This window comes from Lithobates pipiens, unplaced genomic scaffold (genome assembly GCF_037356315.1).
Source record: "Lithobates pipiens isolate NorthernLeopardFrog02 unplaced genomic scaffold, aLitPip1_a1.2 Scaffold_22, whole genome shotgun sequence".
Classification (NCBI taxonomy): domain Eukaryota; kingdom Metazoa; phylum Chordata; class Amphibia; order Anura; family Ranidae; genus Lithobates; species Lithobates pipiens.
In genome coordinates, this window is record NW_027507784.1 from 317,693,241 (window position 1) to 317,714,604 (window position 21,364).

The window sequence follows — 21,364 nt, forward strand, 5'->3', positions numbered from 1 at the left end:
CAGTGTAAAACCGTGGATTTTTTTCCCCAAAGTATGTTGGTGCAAACTTGTCTTGCATACACACGGTCACACAAATGTTGTTGTAAATTCCGAACGCGAGAACACGGTGACATACAAGAAGTACGACGAGCCGAGAAAAAGGAAGTTCAATAGCCAGTGCAGCTCCTTCTGCTTGATTTGGAGCATGTGTGAGCTTTTGTGGGACGGACTTGTGTACACGCGATCGGAAAGTCAGACAACAAGTGAAGTTGACAGAAAGTTTGAGAACCTGCTCTCAAACATTTGTGTGTGGAAATTCCAACAGCAAATGTTCGATGGAGCGTACACACGGTCGGAATTTCCGGCAACAAGCTTGCGTCGAACATTTCCCGTCGGAAAGTCCGACCGTGTGTACGCGGCATTAGAGTCGGTGGGGGACAGATGCAGCATTGGACTGATCCTGCATCCACCTAGGCAAGTATGATTTCTAATACAAAAAAAAATTATAATAATAATAATAATAATAATAATAATTAAAAAAAAAAAAAACCCTTAACTTCTCTTGTAACACAAATGTCGAGTTGACAGGCGGCAACACTTTTCAAACTTCGCCATTCAAGTCAATAGGGCAGTGCCACACCTGTGAGCCAAAAAAATAAATAAAAACAGGTATTGAGGAGGAATCAGGTTCACCTCCTGAATGCCTGACAATGGCTGCTTAGCAGGACTCTGAAAAGCGATCCACCGCAGATTGCTTTTCAGAGCTTTGGCTTATGTGAACCTATCTTTAAAGCCCAACTTCAGGAATATCCAAAATTCACCCTTGCAGTGCCCCCTTCCTGCACTGCAATGGTTACATGAAACATGCAATGGTTACATCATATCACTTACCTGTATTCCTGCTCCAGTGCTCTCCACCTCGAGAAGCATTGAGTATGACTGCTGCCTGTTACTGCTTATAAAGGCAGCTGCAGACCGGACACAGCGCTGGAAGGACCCTGCTGGAGCAAGGGAAAGGTTTCTTCTCTCTCTAACCCTAGACGTGACAATTAACCCTTGTCATGTCTAGGGTGGATTTTTTATATTCTTGGAGTTGGGCTGTATACACACACTGCAGGACTAAGGAGGAAGTAAACTTCCTTTGCCGACATTTACCTATAGGTAGTGTAAATACCTCCGAAACCTGTACCATTTAGGAGATATTTACATTACAAGCAGCCAATTGACATCGCTGGCCCATGCACTCTGGCGGAACGGTAAGTATTTCATAATGAGCTAGTATGTGATGCATACTAGCTCATTATGCCTGTCTTGTAGGGTTTTTTTCTTTTTAGATTTTTTTTTTCTGAGGTTTACAACCTCTTTAAAGCAAAACATTATTTTTATATATATATATATATATATATATATATATATATATATATATATATATATATATATATATATATATATATATATATATATATATATATATATATATTTTTTTTTTCCCAGCCTCCAATAAGTGACAAAATATTTGAGCCGTCATTTTCTGTGACCTGGCTCTGTTTATAGAGTCTGATAGGCCGGATAAAGATGACAACCAGACAGAAGCAGCGATGGAAAATATGGAAATGGCCAGAGCAGACGGCTCCAAGTAAACAAATCAGTACGCCATTATTTCTAAATTTGCATGTCAGGAAGCCGGACTGATCTTATCACACGGTGCAATGTTCTACAGAATAACTCGGGATTCTGTACTTCCTGCTCTCTTGTCACGACCCCACATTTCCTGAACAGATGACTTTGTGCTTTTTAAAGATTTTTAGTTTCATTTGTTGCTGCACTTTGATTGCACAATCTTCTTTAGATTTTTCTACAACTACGTGCCATGCGAGTGTGCTCTACATAATAAAATTGAATAGATTGTTTAGAACCTTTCTGGTAGTCGGAGCCGAAGCCCCGATGCCTACTGCCCTTTGGCACTTTTTGTGCCACCCCCCTGGGGCACCTACAGACACCAGTTTGCGTTTTCCTACTGGTCAGTTATAGTAGCGATTTATTGCGGTCTTAGAGAATATGTCTGCAGTCTCTGGCCATCCCCTGTATCCCGTCTGCAGTCTCTGACCATCCCCTGTATCCCGTCTGCAGTCTCTGACCATCCCCTGTATCCCGTCTGCAGTCTCTGACCATCCCCTGTATCCCGTCTGCAGTCTCTGACCATCCCCTGTATCCCGTCTGCAGTCTCTGACCATCCCCTGTATCCCGTCTGCAGTCTCTGACCATCCCCTGTATCCCGTCTGCAGTCTCTGACCATCCCCTGTATCCCGTCTGCAGTCTCTGACCATCCCCTGTATCCCGTCTGCAGTCTCTGACCATCCCCTGTATCCCGTCTGCAGTCTCTGACCATCCCCTGTATCCCGTCTGCAGTCTCTGACCATCCCCTGTATCCCGTCTGCAGTCTCTGACCATCTCCTGTATCCCGTCTGCAGTCTCTGACCATCTCCTGTATCCCGTCTGCAGTCTCTGACCATCTCCTGTATCCCGTCTGCAGTCTCTGACCATCCCCTGTATCCCGTCTGCAGTCTCTGACCATCCCCTGTATCCCGTCTGCAGTCTCTGACCATCCCCTGTATCCCGTCTGCAGTCTCTGACCATCCCCTGTATCCCGTCTGCAGTCTCTGACCATCCCCTGTATCCCGTCTGCAGTCTCTGACCATCCCCTGTATCCCGTCTGCAGTCTCTGACCATCCCCTGTATCCCGTCTGCAGTCTCTGACCATCCCCTCCCCTGTATCCCGTCTGCAGTCTCTGACCATCTCCTGTATCCCGTCTGCAGTCTCTGACCATCTCCTGTATCCCATCTGCAGTCTCTGACCATCTCCTGTATCCCGTCTGCAGTCTCTGACCATCTCCTGTATCCCGTCTGCAGTCTCTGACCATCTCCTGTATCCCGTCTGCAGTCTCTGACCATCTCCTGTATCCCGTCTGCAGTCTCTGACCATCTCCTGTATCCCGTCTGCAGTCTCTGACCATCTCCTATATCCCGCCCTGCTGTCTTGGACCATCTATTGTACCCTGTCTGCTGTCTCTGACAAGCTCTTGTATCCTGTCTGCAAGCTATGACTATATCCTGTTGTGTGTCTGCTGTCTCCGATAATGAATATTCACAGAATTTTACATGCAGCCCTTTGGTGATGTTGAGGGCCACCCTTGCCCCCCCCCCCCCATATTATGAAAGTTAACCACCACTGCTGTAGAAGTATCCTAATGCTGCAAACATTTCCTGGTCATGTGATCACTGATCAGGGACTCGGCCTCCAAGCTCTAGCACGTAAACAGTGAATGCTCCCAGTGCTGGGGGCGCCCAAATGAGCTCGCTCCCAGCAGAGACCACCCACTGTTATAGCCTATCACCGTGGTATGACATACATGCATATGGATAGCAGGGGAAGGTTTCTTTTGCCCTTGTGCTAAACAAATGTTGGCAAATCTAAAGTAGACTGCGCAGACTGTTATGTATATGGTCAGCTAAGAAGACATAAGAAACATTTAGACGATTATTACCTTTAGACGGTTTACTCAGAAATATCAGTTTTGGGTGGCATGTCCCTTAAAAGGGGAAGTCCACCCCAACACTAAAATCGCTACATCTACAGACATGCACAATATAAGCCTAACCTATCTAGCCCTGGAAAGGAGAAATCGCTATATATTATATATATATATATATATATACACACATATATATACATATATATATACATATACATACACACACACACACACACACACACACCTTTTTTAAAGCCAGTCCGGTCCCCAGCGGTGGAAGCTCTGCAGAGGAGACAGCCGAAAACGGCTGTGAAATTAATGGGAAGTGACGTCACCCACAGTGTTACTATGGGGCTTCTGTTGTCGGCTGTGTCCTTTGTACCCGCCTGAACAGCTTAGCGTGGGATCCGGTCAAAGCGGCTTAAAAAAAAAAAAAAAAAAAAAAAAAACTTATGCATACGGATTTATTCTTTACAGGTCTGGATAGGTTAGCGTTAGATCGTGGATGTCTGTACTCTGTAGACGTAGAGATTTTAGTGTTAAGGTTGAATTATAATTTAAAGGGGTTGTAAAGTTTTGTGTTTTCTTGCATCCTGTGCATTAAGGTGAAAAAACACCTTGCATTCTCCGCCCCCCCCGAGCCCCCGTTTTATTACCCGAGCCCCAAATCTCCGTGGGCGAGATCCCGCATTGCTTTCCCCCCCAGCTTCTGTGGGCTCTTCACTGGATGCTTGATAGCAGTGTAGTCCTTGGCTCCCGCTGCTGCTCCTGCTGGGGGGGGGTGGGTTGGTTTAGGGGGGTCAAGTGATACACTTGCTGGCTATGGCCATCGAGTGTATCATACAGGAGTGTGCCCGCAAGCTAACCCCCTTGGGAGAGAGCTTCCCAGAGCTTTTGGCAGCAGCGCTTTGTGGGCGCTTTTAACCCTTTATTTGGCCACTAGCAGGGGTTAAAAGTGCCCCAATAGCGCTCAAAAAACGCTGGTAAAGCGCTGCTAGTTTAAGCGACGCTTTACGAGCGTTTTTTCGGGCACTGACATTGTGAAAGGGCTATTACAGCACTTGGACTTTCACATTGGGATTGCAGGTGAGGCTTCTTTCAAGCGCTTTACAGGCACTTTTTTTTTTTTTTTTTTACGCTAAAGTGCCTGAAAAACGCCCCAGTGTGAAAGGGGTCTTAGGCTCAACACACAATCCCACCAAACAATCTGTGTGCAATCAACTTTAGATCTACCAAAATAATATAAAATATCATATGAGGACCTACCTAATCCATCCAATCAAGCAGGCCCCACAGAAAGCAAGATTAAGATGGCAAATCAGTGAAAGATTATATACTTATATAATGAACGATCCTGAGTTCCATACTCCAAACCCCTGCATGACTGCTGGGAACGCTGAATTACATGAGTGCCCGCTCAGAACTGAAAATATCCTGGGTCCCTATTAGTAGAAGCTTAAAAGAAAATCACGTTATAGAAACACGTGAAGATGCGAGTAATTGGCAGCAGGAAACGACAAACGCCGCACTAGCAGGAAGGAAGTATAACCAAGCAAATAAGACTCATCAATCGGTCGCTTACACTTCTCACTGAATTGAAGGATTTATAATCACAACGACGCGCACATGAAGTCTTCCTTGCAGGGTGGATTCGATTTAAATCGCTATTAAAAAAGCTTGATTTAAATCATAATTTTTAAAGAGCAGCTGTCATCTCTGTCTCCCAGCAGCCACTCCTCTGACCCACTGGTGACTCTCCGACAGTCCCATTCACTTTAATGGGACAGCTGGTGATGCGGCAGTGACACAACAAGGTGAGGGACGTGGCGGCAGCAGGTGAGTGGATGCCGCTAACAGGCGCTACCACAATGGATCTGAAATGACAGGTGCTCTTTAAATGTAAGGACTCTGTCTTGCTGGTAGTTAGAATCTTTAATATTTGCAAACAAAATGAAGGTTTCCTGTTTAGAATAATAAGCTGTCGGGTTAGTAAAACAGCGATATCAGAACCGATTCAGTCATACAGTTTGTAGTGTACATAGATTTGCCAAACAATGGGATAAAGGAATATTCCTGAACTTTGTTTTATCTCATGGTTACTGCAAAATTGTGTGAGGGCCAGTTCACACCACATGCAGTCCAGTGTGTTTTATTTTTTCATTTTCTGCATCAAAAACACAAAGAAAGTAGGTTATGTGGTTTTCAATGGCATAGTTCACACCAGTGCGTTCCAGTTTGAGGAAGAAAAAAAAAAAAAAATTAAACATGCTGCATTTTTCATGCACTGGAAAGCTGTAAAAAGCATCAAAAACGCACTGGAACACACATTTTTATATTTCATGTATTTCATATGTTATCATAAATGTCCTATCAAAGCGTATAACACACACGTGTCCTCACCAGTGATGCTGGTTTAGGTATTTGGTCACGTGTTGACAAGTTATCATCACCTTAACCACTTCCATACCGGGCCTATTCTGGCACTCCTCTCCTACATGTAAAAATAATCATTTTTTTGCTAGAAAATTACATATGTTTTTTTTTTTAGCAGACATCCTAGGGAATAATATGGCGGTCATTGCAACTTTTTATCTCACACGGTATTTGAGCAATAATTTTTCAAATGCCTTTTTTTTTGGGAAAAAAACTGTTCCATGAATTAAAAAATAACAAAACAGTAAAGTTAGCCCAATGTTACGCCAAGTGAATAGATACCCAACATGTCACGCTTTAAAATTGCACACACACATGGAAAGGCGCCAAACTTCGGTACTTAAAAATCTCCATAGGTGATGCTTTAAAATTTTTCATAGATTACCAGTTTAGAGTTACAGAGGAGGTCTAATGCTAGAATTATTGCTCTCGCTCTAACTCGCGTTGCGATACCTCACATGTGATTTTACGGCGTTTACATGTGTGGGCGGGACTTATGTCCCACCCCCCAGCTACCGGGGACAGGGGCTTTGAAAAAAAAAAAATGTTTATTTCATTTTTTTTTAGCACTTTTATTCCTATTACAAGGAATGTAAACATCCCTTGTAATAGGATTCTATGTGACAGGTCCTCTTTATAGAGAGATGCGGGGTCAATAAGACCCCACATCTCTCCTCCAGGCTGTAAAGCATGAGATCAGAAAAAACGAATTCACCGATCTCATGCTGACAGCCGCGATCGCAGCTTTGTTTACATTGCGGGGTCCGGGCGTGATGTCTTAACGTCGCGCCCGGGCCTCCGACAGTCATAGAGATGACTGGCGACCATCTGGTCACTGGAAATCTCTATGGTCATCGGCCCCTTTCACTCCAGTGTGAAAGCCGGAGGGCTTTCACACTGGAGCGGTGCGCTAGCAGGACGGTGAAAAAAGTCCTGCTAGCCACATCTTTGGAGCGGTGTATTCACCGCTCCTACCCATTGAAATCAATGGAGCAGCTCGGCTATACCAGCGGCGCGGGCAGTTTTAACCCTTTTTCGGGCCGCTAGCGGGGGTTAAAACCACCCGGCTAGCGGCTGCAGACCGCTGCTAAAACGACGGTAAAGCGCCGCTAAAAATAGCGGCGCTTTACCGCCCGATGCCCGCACCACCCCAGTGTGAAAGGTGCCTTATCGTGCACAGAATCGCCGCCTGCAAATAATGATATCTGAACGATGCCTGTAGCTGCAGGCATCATTCAGATATGCCCGCACAAAATCAAGGAGGTCATATGACGACGTGCGGTACTGAAGTGGCTAATCAGGTCATGTGACCAAAGGCGCATGTTTTTGGTCACATGACCAGCACACGAGGGGTCCGAAGTTGGATTGTCAGTCAGGTCGAGATCTTGTTTTCCTTGAAAGTGGAGCCGTCTCCTGTCTGCTGGCCACGTTCCCCCGGGACACTTTGTGTGGCTGCCGGAAATGCCGCCAGGGTGGCCAGATTTTGGCCGCACATCCAGTTGCCTTGTACCATCTATGGAGGACTTTATTCTTTTACTATCTATCCCGGAAAGACAGAGCAGCTTCCTGCTAACCTTCCATTGCTATGAGGCACGCCGGACCTGTTTCTTATCGCAGACACTTTGATGAATGAGGTCTCCAGCATCTGATATCATTATTCCTGGCAGTAAGCCAGTTTATCTCAAGTCACCCTGGCTTTGTGATTTCCAGATAACAGGCGCGTTAAATTAATACGCCTCAGATTTCTTTAGCAGGCAATCAATTCTTTCTTAAAGTGGTCCTCCGCTTCCAAAGAGATCTCCACTTCCAATAAAATCATTAAAGGGTAACACCACTTTCATTGGGAAAAAAAACTGCAAATAAAAAAAAAAAAGAATATATAGTGTATACAATTGCGGCACAAGTCATGTTGCTATTGAATGTTACTAAAAATTACCTTTTAAATTTTCAATCTGCAGAGCTGTCATTTTTCTGAAAATGCAATATGGCTACCTGGAGGTGTTCTGTACACAGAATGTATACAGAACTCCACCCCCCCCCCCCCCCCCCCCGCCCCTCAGAAACAGCTGCTTGTGCGATCGGCTCACTGATTTCCCCAGAATTCTGCCCTAAGATACAAGTCAGATTTTTGGCATCCTCTGCAAGAAAAATTTCATTTTTGGTGAGATACTCCCAATAGGAAATCACGTTTTCTGGCCATACATGGTCAAATTTTTAAAGAATTCTCATTTAAAAATCAGAACATTCGTGCGTTTTGCGATCCGATGATGCCACCATTGATTTCAAAATTCGACCAACGAAGCCTTCCATTTCATCTCATGTTGCTACAAAAAATAAATTTTCGTGGCTGTGTATCTTCTTTTCTTTCCGGGAATTTGCTTTTCTTGCACATGTGCATTTCTTTTTCAATTACATTTCTCGCACGATTCTCCCATTATTGATTAGAAAATAGTTCATTTTTAGAAAAATTTCCAATTACTCAAATGTAATGGCTGCGTGAAAAATCAGCTGGTGCTGCAGCCCGCTAATGGTGCGAAATACGAACGAAAATTTTTAGATAAGATTTTCGAAAAAGAAAATTCTTTTCGAAATTCGACCCATGTATTTCCTGCCTAAAAGGGATGCAGACCCTGCAACTTTCCTCATTAGCGCCCCGATTCTGCATCAGCCGATTGATAATTGTGAAACCAATCCCATTAGACTCACTCGGCACAGAGGAACACACAGGGATTTCTTCAGAATAACAAAAAGGTAGAAATCGGCAACAAAGGTTGTTATAATTCTTGTAACGTACATCGATCACCCAGAGGGGGAATGTGTTTTTCTCAACAAAAGTGGAGTTACACTTTAAAGCCACACCCCAGGCAAATATAAAAAAATGGGTTGAGAAAGTTAAATGTAGGGATGCACCGAAATTTCGGCCGCCGAAACATATCGGCCGAAAATGGCCCTTTCGGCATTTTGCCGAAAGAAAAAAACAGCCGATAATTGAGCCGAAAATGGGGCGGGGCCTGGGCGGGGCGGAGCTCCGCCCCCGCCCCTGGTGCCGCCCATCACGGGAGGTGTATATCGCAGGAAAGCCGCCTCCGCCGTCTGGATCAATAGAGCGCCGGGAACATCACAGCTTTAATTTTAATAGCTGTGTGTTCCCCCGTCGTGCGCCGTCGCCTACAGCCCCTCCCCCTCGTTCGGGGAACTGATAGACAGATCACCCGTCCAGATTGGACGGGGGATCTGTCTATCACAGTTCCCCGGACAAGGGGGAGGGGCTATATGCGGCGGCGCGCGACGGGGGAACACACAGCTATTGAAATTAAAGCTGTGTGTTCTCTATTGATCCAGACGGCGGAGGCGGCTCTCCTCTCTTTCTGCATCACTGACTACACAGGGGACACAAACACTGGCTGCACGAGGGGGACACAAACACTGGCTGCACGAGGGGGACACAAACACTGGCTGCACGAGGGGGACACAAACACTGGCTGCACGAGGGGGACACAAACACTGGCTGCACGAGGGGACACACACACTACTGGCTGCACGAGGGGGACACAAACACTACTGGCTGCACGAGGGGACACCACACTTATCACTTTTATCATGTCGCCAGTCTCTGACCACCTCCTGAACCATGTCGCCAGTCACTGGCCACCTCCTGAACCATGTCGCCAGTCACTGGCCACCTCCTGAACCATGTCGCCAGTCTCTGGCCACCTCCTGAACCATGTCGCCAGTCTCTGGCCACCTCCTGAACCATGTCGCCAGTCTCTGGCCACCTCCTGAACCATGTCGCCAGTCTCTGGCCACCTCCTGAACCATGTCGCCAGTCTCTGGCCACCTCCTGAACCATGTCGCCAGTCTCTGGCCACCTCCTGAACCATGTCGCCAGTCTCTGGCCACCTCCTGAACCATGTCGCCAGTCTCTGGCCACCTCCTGAACCATGTCGCCAGTCTCTGGCCACCTCCTGAACCATGTCGCCAGTCTCTGGCCACCTCCTGAACCATGTCGCCAGTCTCTGGCCACCTCCTGAACCATGTCGCCAGTCTCTGGCCACCTCCTGAACCATGTCGCCAGTCTCTGGCCACCTCCTGAACCATGTCGCCAGTCTCTGGCCACCTCCTGAACCATGTCGCCAGTCTCTGGCCACCTCCTGAACCATGTCGCCAGTCTCTGGCCACCTCCTGAACCATGTCGCCAGTCTCTGGCCACCTCCTGAACCATGTCGCCAGTCTCTGGCCACCTCCTGAACCATGTCGCCAGTCTCTGGCCACCTCCTGAACCATGTCGCCAGTCTCTGGCCACCTCCTGAACCATGTCGCCAGTCTCTGGCCACCTCCTGAACCATGTCGCCAGTCTCTGGCCACCTCCTGAACCATGTCGCCAGTCTCTGGCCACCTCCTGAACCATGTCGCCAGTCTCTGGCCACCTCCTGAACCATGTCGCCAGTCTCTGGCCACCTCCTGAACCATGTCGCCAGTCTCTGGCCACCTCCTGAACCATGTCGCCAGTCTCTGGCCACCTCCTGAACCATGTCGCCAGTCTCTGGCCACCTCCTGAACCATGTCGCCAGTCTCTGGCCACCTCCTGAACCATGTCGCCAGTCTCTGGCCACCTCCTGAACCATGTCGCCAGTCTCTGGCCACCTCCTGAACCATGTCGCCAGTCTCTGGCCACCTCCTGAACCATGTCGCCAGTCTCTGGCCACCTCCTGAACCATGTCGCCAGTCTCTGGCCACCTCCTGAACCATGTCGCCAGTCTCTGGCCACCTCCTGAACCATGTCGCCAGTCTCTGGCCACCTCCTGAACCATGTCGCCAGTCTCTGGCCACCTCCTGAACCATGTCGCCAGTCTCTGGCCACCTCCTGAACCATGTCGCCAGTCTCTGGCCACCTCCTGAACCATGTCGCCAGTCTCTGGCCACCTCCTGAACCATGTCGCCAGTCTCTGGCCACCTCCTGAACCATGTCTCCAGTCTCTGACCACCTCCTGAACCATGTCTCCAGTCTCTGACCACCTCCTGAACCATGTCCCCAGTCTCTGACCACCTCCTGTATAAAAATATTTTTTTAAAACAGTCATTTTCGGTATCGGTGCTGTTTCGGTATCGGTTTCGGTTTTCGGCCTAGTGTATTTTTCATTTTCGGTATCGGTTTCGGCACCAAAAAACCCATTCGGTGCATCCCTAGTTAAATGCTGTTAAAAAGTGAAATACGGGGTATTCCTACTAGCTGCATTTCAAGGCTAAGTTCACCTATTCACAAAGTGTGAGAAGATGCACTCCACGCATCCAGACCACACCACTGGACTCTGCTGCACACAGCGGTCATGATGCCCGGTTGCTGCTGGTGTGGTGGTCTCTACAGTGAGCATCCATCATAGCGCTCGCAATGGAAAGCATTTATTGGTCAGCACAACCATGTGACTGCGCTGACCAATGAGAAGCGCTTCTTCCCGGAGATCTTACTGGAAAAAGAAGTCGCAGATACCCTTCTCACTGGTCAGCACAGTCACATGGCCACCCTTGCCAATGGCCACTTGTCATTATGGGCATGATGGCCGATGCTTACTCCAGGGCTGTGCATTGCGGTGTACGGTTTTGCTTCACCTCCAGCATGGTCATTATATGCAGCAAGGTCCGCGGGGGTGGACAGGATATTTGGAGTTCACCTTACCTTTTAAAGAGGACGTAAATCCTCCTGCAAAAAAAATAAAAAATAAAAACACATCCTGCAAGATAAAGGCATAATGAGCTAGTATGCATAGCATACTAGCTCATTATGAATTACTTACCCGAGAAGGAATCCCTCGCAGCCGTCCTCGTCTCCCTCTCAGGCCGCCAAAATGTCGCCCGGGGCTTGCTTCCGGGTATCACGGCTCCGGCGCTGTGATTGGCCGAAGCCGCGGTGACGTCACTCTGGCGCATGCGCAGGAGCCGCCGCAAATGGCACAGTACAACTGACTTAAGGGCACGTAATACCACTGCTTCAGTTGGCTCAAGTGTGCATGTGCCGCATGACGTCAGCACATGCAAACACAGGGATATCTCCTAAACCGTGCGGAATTAGGAGATATCCAGTGCAGCTACCGGCAAGCCTAATTATAGGCTTAAAAAAATTATAGGCTTGCCTGCAGTTTTAAGTGGTTGTTAAGAGTTTACAACCACTTTAAATGCAGTTAGTAGGAGTTCAGACTGGGAGAGGGTGGGGCAGTAATTAGGAGACGTCTGGTGTCATACATGCACTTGTACTGACAGGGAACATGCTGACAGGTGAAGAGCAGAGCGATAACCTTATCAGTCTGTTCCTTTATTGTCCAATCACAGGCTTAAGGCCGGGAGGTGAAAAAGCTTTGTTGCTGAACTGTAGCAGAGACGGTGCCAGGTCACAAGGAAGGCTGTGCTGCCGGGCAAGACTTTGTATATTTGAGAGCTGTGCAAATCTCAGGACTGGATGGACAGAAATACTAATTATTGGGTGTCTAAAACTTCTCCCATGTATTGCAATTCAGGTCAAGGATGAAAGTTATATTAAAAAAATAAATAAACATGTTATACTTACCTGCTCTGTGTAGTGGTTTTGCCTCCTCTTCTTCTTGCCCCCCCCCCCCCCCCCCGGCTGGCAGTCCTGGCCCCTCCCTCCTGCAATGGGGGCACCCAAGCAGACGTGCTCGCGAGCCGCTGCTCTGTATGCCCATTCACACACAGAGCCGAGCCTTGGCCCCGCTTCCTCTCGCTCATTGGCCAATGGCTCCTGCTTCTATCTTAGCCAATGAGGAGGAAGAGTCCCCGGAGAGCTGAGGCACTGGTGCACATCGCTGTATCTTGATGGGGCTCAGATAAGTATAGAATGCATGAAGGTAAGAAAAACTTTGATCCCAAAAATGGAACTTCTGCTTTTCGGATTCCTCCACCCCCCTCCGGTATCACATTTGCCACCTTTCAGGGGGGAGCAGATATAATACAGGTATTTGCTCCCATTTCTGGCTATAGATTGCCACTCTACGCCATGTCCGGCCCCTCCTCCGGTAAGATTTACCCTCACCTAAGATTTAGATTTTTCTCATCTTCCCTGATTACAATGATCATCAGTACAAATGGGAAAGGTGAATCTTCCAATGTGGGCAAAGATGGCAACGAAAACTGGGTGTCTATGCCTACCCCACTCTAAATCTAAAAAAAAAAAAAATTGTTAGCCAATCAGGCAGCATTGCACTGCATTTGGTTTTTAGACACTGGGGTCTGGAATGGGAGAATCTTAAGCATTTTACAGCAGGGGAAGTACAAGGAAGCAGGGTGGATATAAATCAAGGATTTTTTTATTTATTTTTTTATTTTTTAATATGATTTTTTTTTTTTTTTTTTTAAATCAGATTTTCTTTTTTATTGTCATCAAATTTATTTTAATAAATGCTTTTGAAGTAAAAATCTAAAGACAGTTTTAAGATACATTAATCATTTAGTTTATTCGGCATGAAATGGAGCTTAGTCATGTAGCATGAGGCTGTATATTCTGTAATATTTATATTTTTTAGTAAACTTATTCAATGAATCCAAGCTCAGCAAGCGGAGATAACATGCACTGCATTGACGCATTCACACTATTTTGCAGTAACCATGAGATAAAATAAAGTTCAGGAATATTCCTTTATTCCATTGTTTTGCAAATCTATGTACACAACAAACTGTATGACTGAATCGGTTCTGATATCGCTGTTTTACTAACCTGACAGCTTATTCTAAATGGGGAAACCTTCATTTTGTTTGCAAATATTAAAGATTCTAAACTACCAGCAAGAATAAGTCCTTACATTTAAAGAGCACCTGTCATTTCAGATCCATTGTGGCAGTGCCTGTTAGCGGGCATCCACTCACCTGCTGCCGCCACGTCCCTCACCTTGTTGTGTCACTGCTGCATTCACCAGCCGTCCCATTAAAGTGAATGGGACTGTCAGGGAGTCAACAGCGGCTCAGAGGAGGAGCTGCTGTGGGACAGAGATGACAGTTGCTTTTTAAAAATTATAATTTAAAATAAGCCTTTTTACTAGTGATTTAAAGAGGAAGTAAACCCTGATGAGTTTACTTCCTCTTTCATTCCCTGCAAAGGTAAAGCATAATGGACTACTATGCATCGCATAGTAGCCCATTATGTGTCACTTACCTGACACAGGAGCCAGCGAAGTCTCCGCTGTCCCCTGTAGTTCGGAGCATTCATCTTCTCGGTGGGGTCTCGCTGCTCCGCCGCTGTCATTCGGTGAAGCCGCGATGACGTTACTCCCGCGCATGCCGTCATGCCTGCGCGCCGCTGTCTACGATGCATGCGCCGCAGACAGCAGTGCCTGTCTTTCGGCAAATATCTCCTAAACCGTGTATGCAGGGATGCATTCCCTGTAAAGTGATCATCGCATTTCTCTCCATCCCTAAACACTTACCTGACACCACTCATGATCCAGCGCTGTCCCCACTGGCAGCCCTGCTCTCCTCTCTCCCTACATTCACAGAGGGAAGCAAGAGTCACTGTCAAACCCTGTGAAGGGGGATCAGGGGATGTGCGTGTCTATGGATGCACACAGCCCAGCTCGGGAGTGTCCCCAAAGTACACAGTTTGATATAGGGGCACCTGAAGAAGAGGTGTGGACCACCCCGGGGGCTGCTCTGTGCAATACCACTGCACAGAGCAAGTATGTATAAATCTCTTTTTAATTAAAAATTTCTATAACTTTAAAATCAAAGAGGAACTGATCAGGGAAGTATCTTTGTTTCTATTCCGCAGAATAATTTCTGTGTTGAAATAAACCAAACACAGGAGGTTCACGAACATAGTCTAAGGATTCCAGACGATTAAACACGTGTCAAATAAAAAAATAAAAAAAAAGCAATTGCCTCTGCCGTCGTTGATCTAATGTGCACCAGCCACTGGGTTTTTTTTTGTTTTTTTAAGTACAAAGAAAACAACCGCAGTCACCTTACAACAAAAGCACTTCCAGAGCGAACGGAGCAGAACCCCCGAGGTAGCAACAAAGTGATTATAGCAGACGTAGAAGGCGGCAATATACTGGCAGATAAGAGCTCGGTGTGTGGCCGCCCGCTCTCTCTGCGCCCGCTCACGTACAATAATCTTATCTAGATTGCCCATTAATGACCCGCACTCCACTCCAACCAACTGCCCTCACTGTACACCAGCTGCTGCGAAGAGCCACACAAGTGACATTTAGAGCTGCTGAGTCCATATCTTGAGGGGAAGGAGAGCCAACAGTCACACATTATATATAGAGGGGCACTAGAAGTACCGACCACATCAAATCACAACTCTCCGTAGGGGCAATCAATGCCTCTTGTGTGCACAACCTTCACACCGGACTGTAGGTGAAGTAGCATAGCAGCTGCCGCTGAAGACCTTATTCTGAAAGTGCTACTCGCTTGGCTGACAATGTGACCCTGTAGTCCAGTGGTTGTCAACTTTTGAAATGAGGGGGGCTGAAGGAACCACTGACAACCGTAATCATTTTTGCTGTCTGTACTGCTCTTCAATGTAAGGGACATTCTTCCCACTGACCACCAATGTAAGGGACATTCTTCTCACAGACCACCAATCTAAGGGACATTCTTCCCACAGACCACCAATGTAAGGATCATTCTTCCCGCTGACCACCAATGTAAGCATCTTTCTTCCCACTGACCTCCAATGTAAGCATCATTCTTCCCACTGACCACCAATGTAAGCATCATTCTTCCCGCTGACCACCAATGTAAGCATCATTCTTCCCACTGACCACCAATGTAAGCATCATTCTTCCCACTGACCACCAATGTAAGGATCATTCTTCTCACTGACATCCAATGTAAAGAACAATCTTCCCACTGTTCCCTAATGTAGGGGGCCCTACAACAACCAACACAGACATGGGCATTTTTCTCATGGGCCACCATTATAATGTGGTGTTCTTTCCACTGACCACCAGTACAAAGAAGCCCCTCCCTCACCGGCCACTAATGTGGTGCAGCAAATATACCACGAGCTGTGGATATCATTTCCCACAGGGGCTCCTGAAGACCGGATTAATAATTCAAGGGCCCCTCCGTGGTGAAATGATTGAGAAAAGCTGCTGTAGGTTATAGCCTATCTACAATCAAGGGCAAAGCTAGGATAATGCGTCCTTAGATGTGATGCCCGGATTTGTTTTCAGCGTCTGGTATTGCCAAATGGTCCCTCAACCCAAGTACTATCCGGGTACAACTCTGCTTAGCTTTTTTTTTTTATTATTACTATTATTCTGCCTGGTGATCCCGCCTGCGACACACTTCCTGTCCTCAGGTGGACCAGCGCTGTACCCCATAGGTGGCTCTTCTGATTTGGGCTACAAAAACCTCGCCTTGTCATCATCCTTATAACAGAGGGGAGGTGTTCTGCAGCTCACTGAGATTTCTGACAGGATCAGCAGGTATCAAACTGATATTACAAAGTGTTTTCAGTGTGTATATTTAACAGACCGAGAGGGAGCAAATAAAAGAAGAATTCATTATCGGGGTTTCTATACACTGAGGAGAACTACAGGAGAATATTGTGTATCACTATGGGAGGTAATCATTGTATAGAGAATATGGGAATTCTAGTAATATACAAATTCCATCTGTTTTTACATTTGTACGTTTTCACTTTTATTTCTCGTCACATTTACTTGCAGAGAAAGGCGAGCGCTGCCAGGTTCAGGACACGCTACATGTCACCGCTGAGGGTGGAGAGAATCGCCAGCTTTGACATGAGCACTACCGAGGGTGAAAGCGACCAATGAGAAAAAAGATATCAGCATACGTGGTATAAGAAGGCGTCCGCACAATGACAGCGCACTTCATACCCCCGACATGGGGCACTGCACAAAAATAATATGCCACGGCTCTGCCCATCACATAAGGCCTGTGCCAGTCTTTTCATGCATATCCCCACACCACGACTGTGCCCATCACGCACACACCACAGCTGTGCCCATCACATGCCTCAAGGTTTGGATAAAGAAAAGTTCCATGTTATGAACATGCCCATCAAATGCCATGGCTGCGCCCATCACACAAGACACAACAGTTCTCATCAAGTACATCCCATGTCATCGCTGTGCCCGTCTCATATCCAACGTCACACACTAAAGCTATGCCCATCACACCACACCACGACTGTGCCCATCACATAAGGCCTGTGCCAGGATGGTTCTTTTTTTTTTTTATGCATATCCCACTCCACGACTGTGCCCATCACACGTCTCAAGGTTTTGATTAAGAAAAGTTCCATGTTATGAATGTGCCCATCACACAAGACACAAAAGTTCTCATCAAGTGCATCCCATGTCATCGCTGTGCCCATCTCATATCCAACGTCAAAAACTAAAGCTATGCCCATCACATCAGCCGCTACAGCTGTGCCCATCACGTCTCAAGGTTTTCGATTAAGAAATGTTCCATGTCATGAACGTGCCCATCAAATGCCATGGCTGTGCCCATCACACAAGACAGCAGTTCTCATCAAGTACATTCCATGTCCCCATCTCTGTGCCCATCACATAAGGCCTGTGCTAGGATGGTTATTTTCATGCATATTCCACGCCACAACTGTGCCCGTCACACACACACACACACACACACACACACACACACATCACCCGCCACAGCTGTACCCATCACATGTCTCAAGATTTTGATTAAGAAAGTTCCATGTCATGAACCTGCCCATCAAATGCCATGGCTTTGCCCATCACACAAGACACAACAGTTCTCATCAAGTACATCCCAAGTCATCGCTTTGGCCATCTCATATCCAACGTCACCCACTAAAGCTATGCCTATCATGCGCCACGACTGTGCCCATCACACGCCACGACTGTGCCGTTAGATCAGCCGCCACAGCTGTGCCCATCAGGTCTCAAGGTTTTTCGATTAAGAAAAGTTCCAGGTCATAAATGTGCCCATCAAATGCCATGACTGTGCCCATCACACAAGACACAACAGTTCTCATCAAGTACATTCCCTGTCATCGCTGTGCCCATCTCATATCCAACATCGCACACTAAAGCTATGCCCATCACATGCCTAGACAGTGCCCATCACATAAGGCCTGTGCCAGGATGGTTCTTTTCATGCATATCCCACACCACGACTGTGCCCATCACACACACACACCACCTTCCACAGCTGTGCCCATCACCCGTCTCAAGGTTTTGATTAAGAAAGTTCCATGTCATGAACATGCCCATCAAATGCCATGGCTGTGCCCATCACACAAGACACAACAGTTCTCATCAAGTACATCCCATGTCATCGCTGTGCCCATCTTATATCCAACGTCACACACTAAAGCTATGCCCATCATACGCCATGACTGTGCCCATCACATAATGCCTGTGCCAGGATGGTTATTTTCATGCATAGCCCACACTACGACTGTGCCCGTCACACATCACGCGCCACAGCTGTGCCAATCACGTCTCAAGGTTTTGATTAAGAACGTTCCATGTCATGAACCTGCCCATCAAATGCCGTGGCTGTGCCCATCACACTCCACGACTGTGCTCTTCACACATCATCATTTTGCCCATCACATGCCACGACCTGTACCAATCAGTAGCCAAGACTGTGCCAATCACATGCCATTATTGTGCCCATCACTAGTCACAACGGTACCTAAATTCCATTATTGTGCCCATCACACACACCAGGACTGTGCATGCATTACACGCCATTATTGTGCCAATCACTAATTACAACGGTGCCCATCACATGCCATTATTGTGCCCATGACACACCACGTCTGTACACTACCCGTCCCGTGCCACCACATAGCACACTGGTTCTGACCAATCATATCTCACGACAGTCCCCGGTACATTGCCCTCCATCTATCACACCTGTACACGGGTCACATGATCCCCACCAGGACATGCCCGGGCACAGTCACCTGACCCTCTGCGCCCCCACCGTGCCAGGAGGACACACGGCACTTGACATCACCCCTCCCATGTACGAGTCCCGGGGAGCTCGGTGTATGGCACTTACCTCCAGCTCAGCTCCTCCTCCCCGGTGCCGGTCCCGGCTCCGCTCCTCTCTTTCCCTCTATCACACACTGAAAATGGCGGCTCTGCCACAGCCTGGGGAGTGCCGATCTCATGGATGCCACTCAGACGGCTCCCGCTCCCCCCGCCCCTCCACAACTGACGTCACCGCTGCCAGGGACTGTCAATGGCAGGGAAGCCGAGTGACGTGGATGGCCGAGCGCATCGATGCACCATCAGCACCAGCGGGGAGGGATGGGAGAGAACAAAGGGGGAGCGCCGGCTGCGGGTTCACAGACAGTGAGGGGGTGGGGGGACAATGGCCGCTGTGTCATTATTTACTGGAAGCAGTCTGTGTGTTCCCACTATAACCTGCACTGTCACCCGGGGACACTGAGAAAAGCCTGCTCAATATGGTTGCAATGATTATGAAAGTTTCAAAGATGAGTAAACTTTATTATTCTGAGAGAAACATAACAACTGACATTCCTGGCTTCCCACCCATGAAATATCACATGACCCCCCTCATCTTACAGGATCGTTAAGGGAGCCGGACACCGCCAACATCCACCGCATGTCCCACGCTGTGACCACACCCATATCACATGCCCCGCGCCGCGACCACACCCATATCACATGTCCCACGCCGTGACCACACCCATATCACATGCCCCACGCCGTGACCACACCCATATCACATGTCCCACCCTATCACATGTCCCATGCCGTGACCACACCCGTATCACAAGTCCCACGGCATGACCACACCCATATCACAAGTCCCACGCCATGACCATACCCACATCACAAGTCCCACGCTGTGACCACACCCATATCACAAGCCCCGCGCCGCGACCACACCCATAGCACAAGTCCCAAGCCACGGCCACACCCATATCACACGTCTCGGGCAATGACCACACCCATATCACATTTCCCACACAATTACCACACCCTTATCGCATGTCCCACACAATGGCCACACCCATATCACATGTCCCACGCCGTGACCGCACGTATCACAAGTCCCACGCAGTTACCACACCCATACCAAATGTCCCACGCAATGACCACACCCCTATAACCCGCCCCACGCCGTGACCACACCCGTATCAAATGTCCCAAGCCGTGACCACACCCTTATCACATGTCCCACTCAATGACCACACCCGGATCACATGTTCTATAAAGTAAGCACACCTGTATCACATGTACCACGCCGTGACCACAACCATATCACATGTCCCACGCCGTGAAGACACCCGTACCACATGACCCACACAATGACCACACCCATATCACATGTCCCACACAATGACCACACATGTATCACACATCCCATGCCGCAATCACACCCACATCACATGTCCCACGCCATGACCACACCCATATCACAAGTCCCATGCAACGACCACACCCATATCACATGTCCCACTTAATGACCACACCCCTACCACATGCCCCACACAATGACCACACCCGTACCACATGTCCCACGCTGTGACCACACCCATATCACATGTCCCACCCCATGACCAGACCGATATCACATGTCCCACGCCGTGACCACACCTAATCACATGTCCCACCCCATGACCAGACCCATATTACATGTCTCACACCGTGACCACACCCGTATCACATGTCCCATGGCATGACCACAATTATATCACAAGTCCCACGCCGTAACCACATTTATATCACACGTCCCACGTAGTAACCACACCCATATCACATGTCCCACGTAATGACCACACCTGTATCACATGTCCCATTCCGCCACCACACCCATATCACAAGTCCCACGCTGTGACCACACCCATATCACAAGTCCCTTGCAATGACCACATATTGCATGTCCCACACCGTGACCACTACCGTATCTGATGTCCCACACCGTGACCATGCCTGTATCACATGTCCCACACCATGACTACACCCCTATCACATGTCCCATGCCACAGCCACACCCATATCACATGTCCCACGTCACGACCACACCCATATCACATGTCCCACATCACAACCACACTCATATCACATGCCATGACCACACCCATATCACCTCCCACACTGCGACCACACCCATATCACATGTCCCACGACATGACCACATCTGTATCACATGTTCTACACCACACCCTTATCACATGTCCCATGCTACAACCATACCCCTATCCCATGCCCCATGCCACACCCGTATTACATGCCCCACACCATGACCACACCTGTATCACATGTCCCATGCCACAACCACATCCTTATCACATATCCCACTCCATGACAGCTCCCGTATCACATGTCTCACACCACAACCAAATCTTTATTACATGTCCCACGCAACAACCGTGGCCATATCACATGACTATTAGAATGTATTAACAC

At 47.9% G+C, this 21,364-nt stretch overlaps 1 protein-coding gene across 1 annotated transcript in view; it reads right to left on the reverse strand.

Moving 5' to 3' along the window:
- The window catches only part of PRPSAP2 (phosphoribosyl pyrophosphate synthetase associated protein 2), a 122,296-nt gene extending 103,215 nt beyond the window's left edge, over positions 1 to 19,081 (reverse strand). The window contains exon 1 of the mRNA XM_077449434.1: positions 18,984 to 19,081. The gene's annotated coding sequence lies outside the window, so the exon portion shown is untranslated. The remainder of the gene's footprint in view (positions 1 to 18,983) is intronic.
- Between the last annotated feature and the right edge of the window lie 2,283 nt (positions 19,082 to 21,364).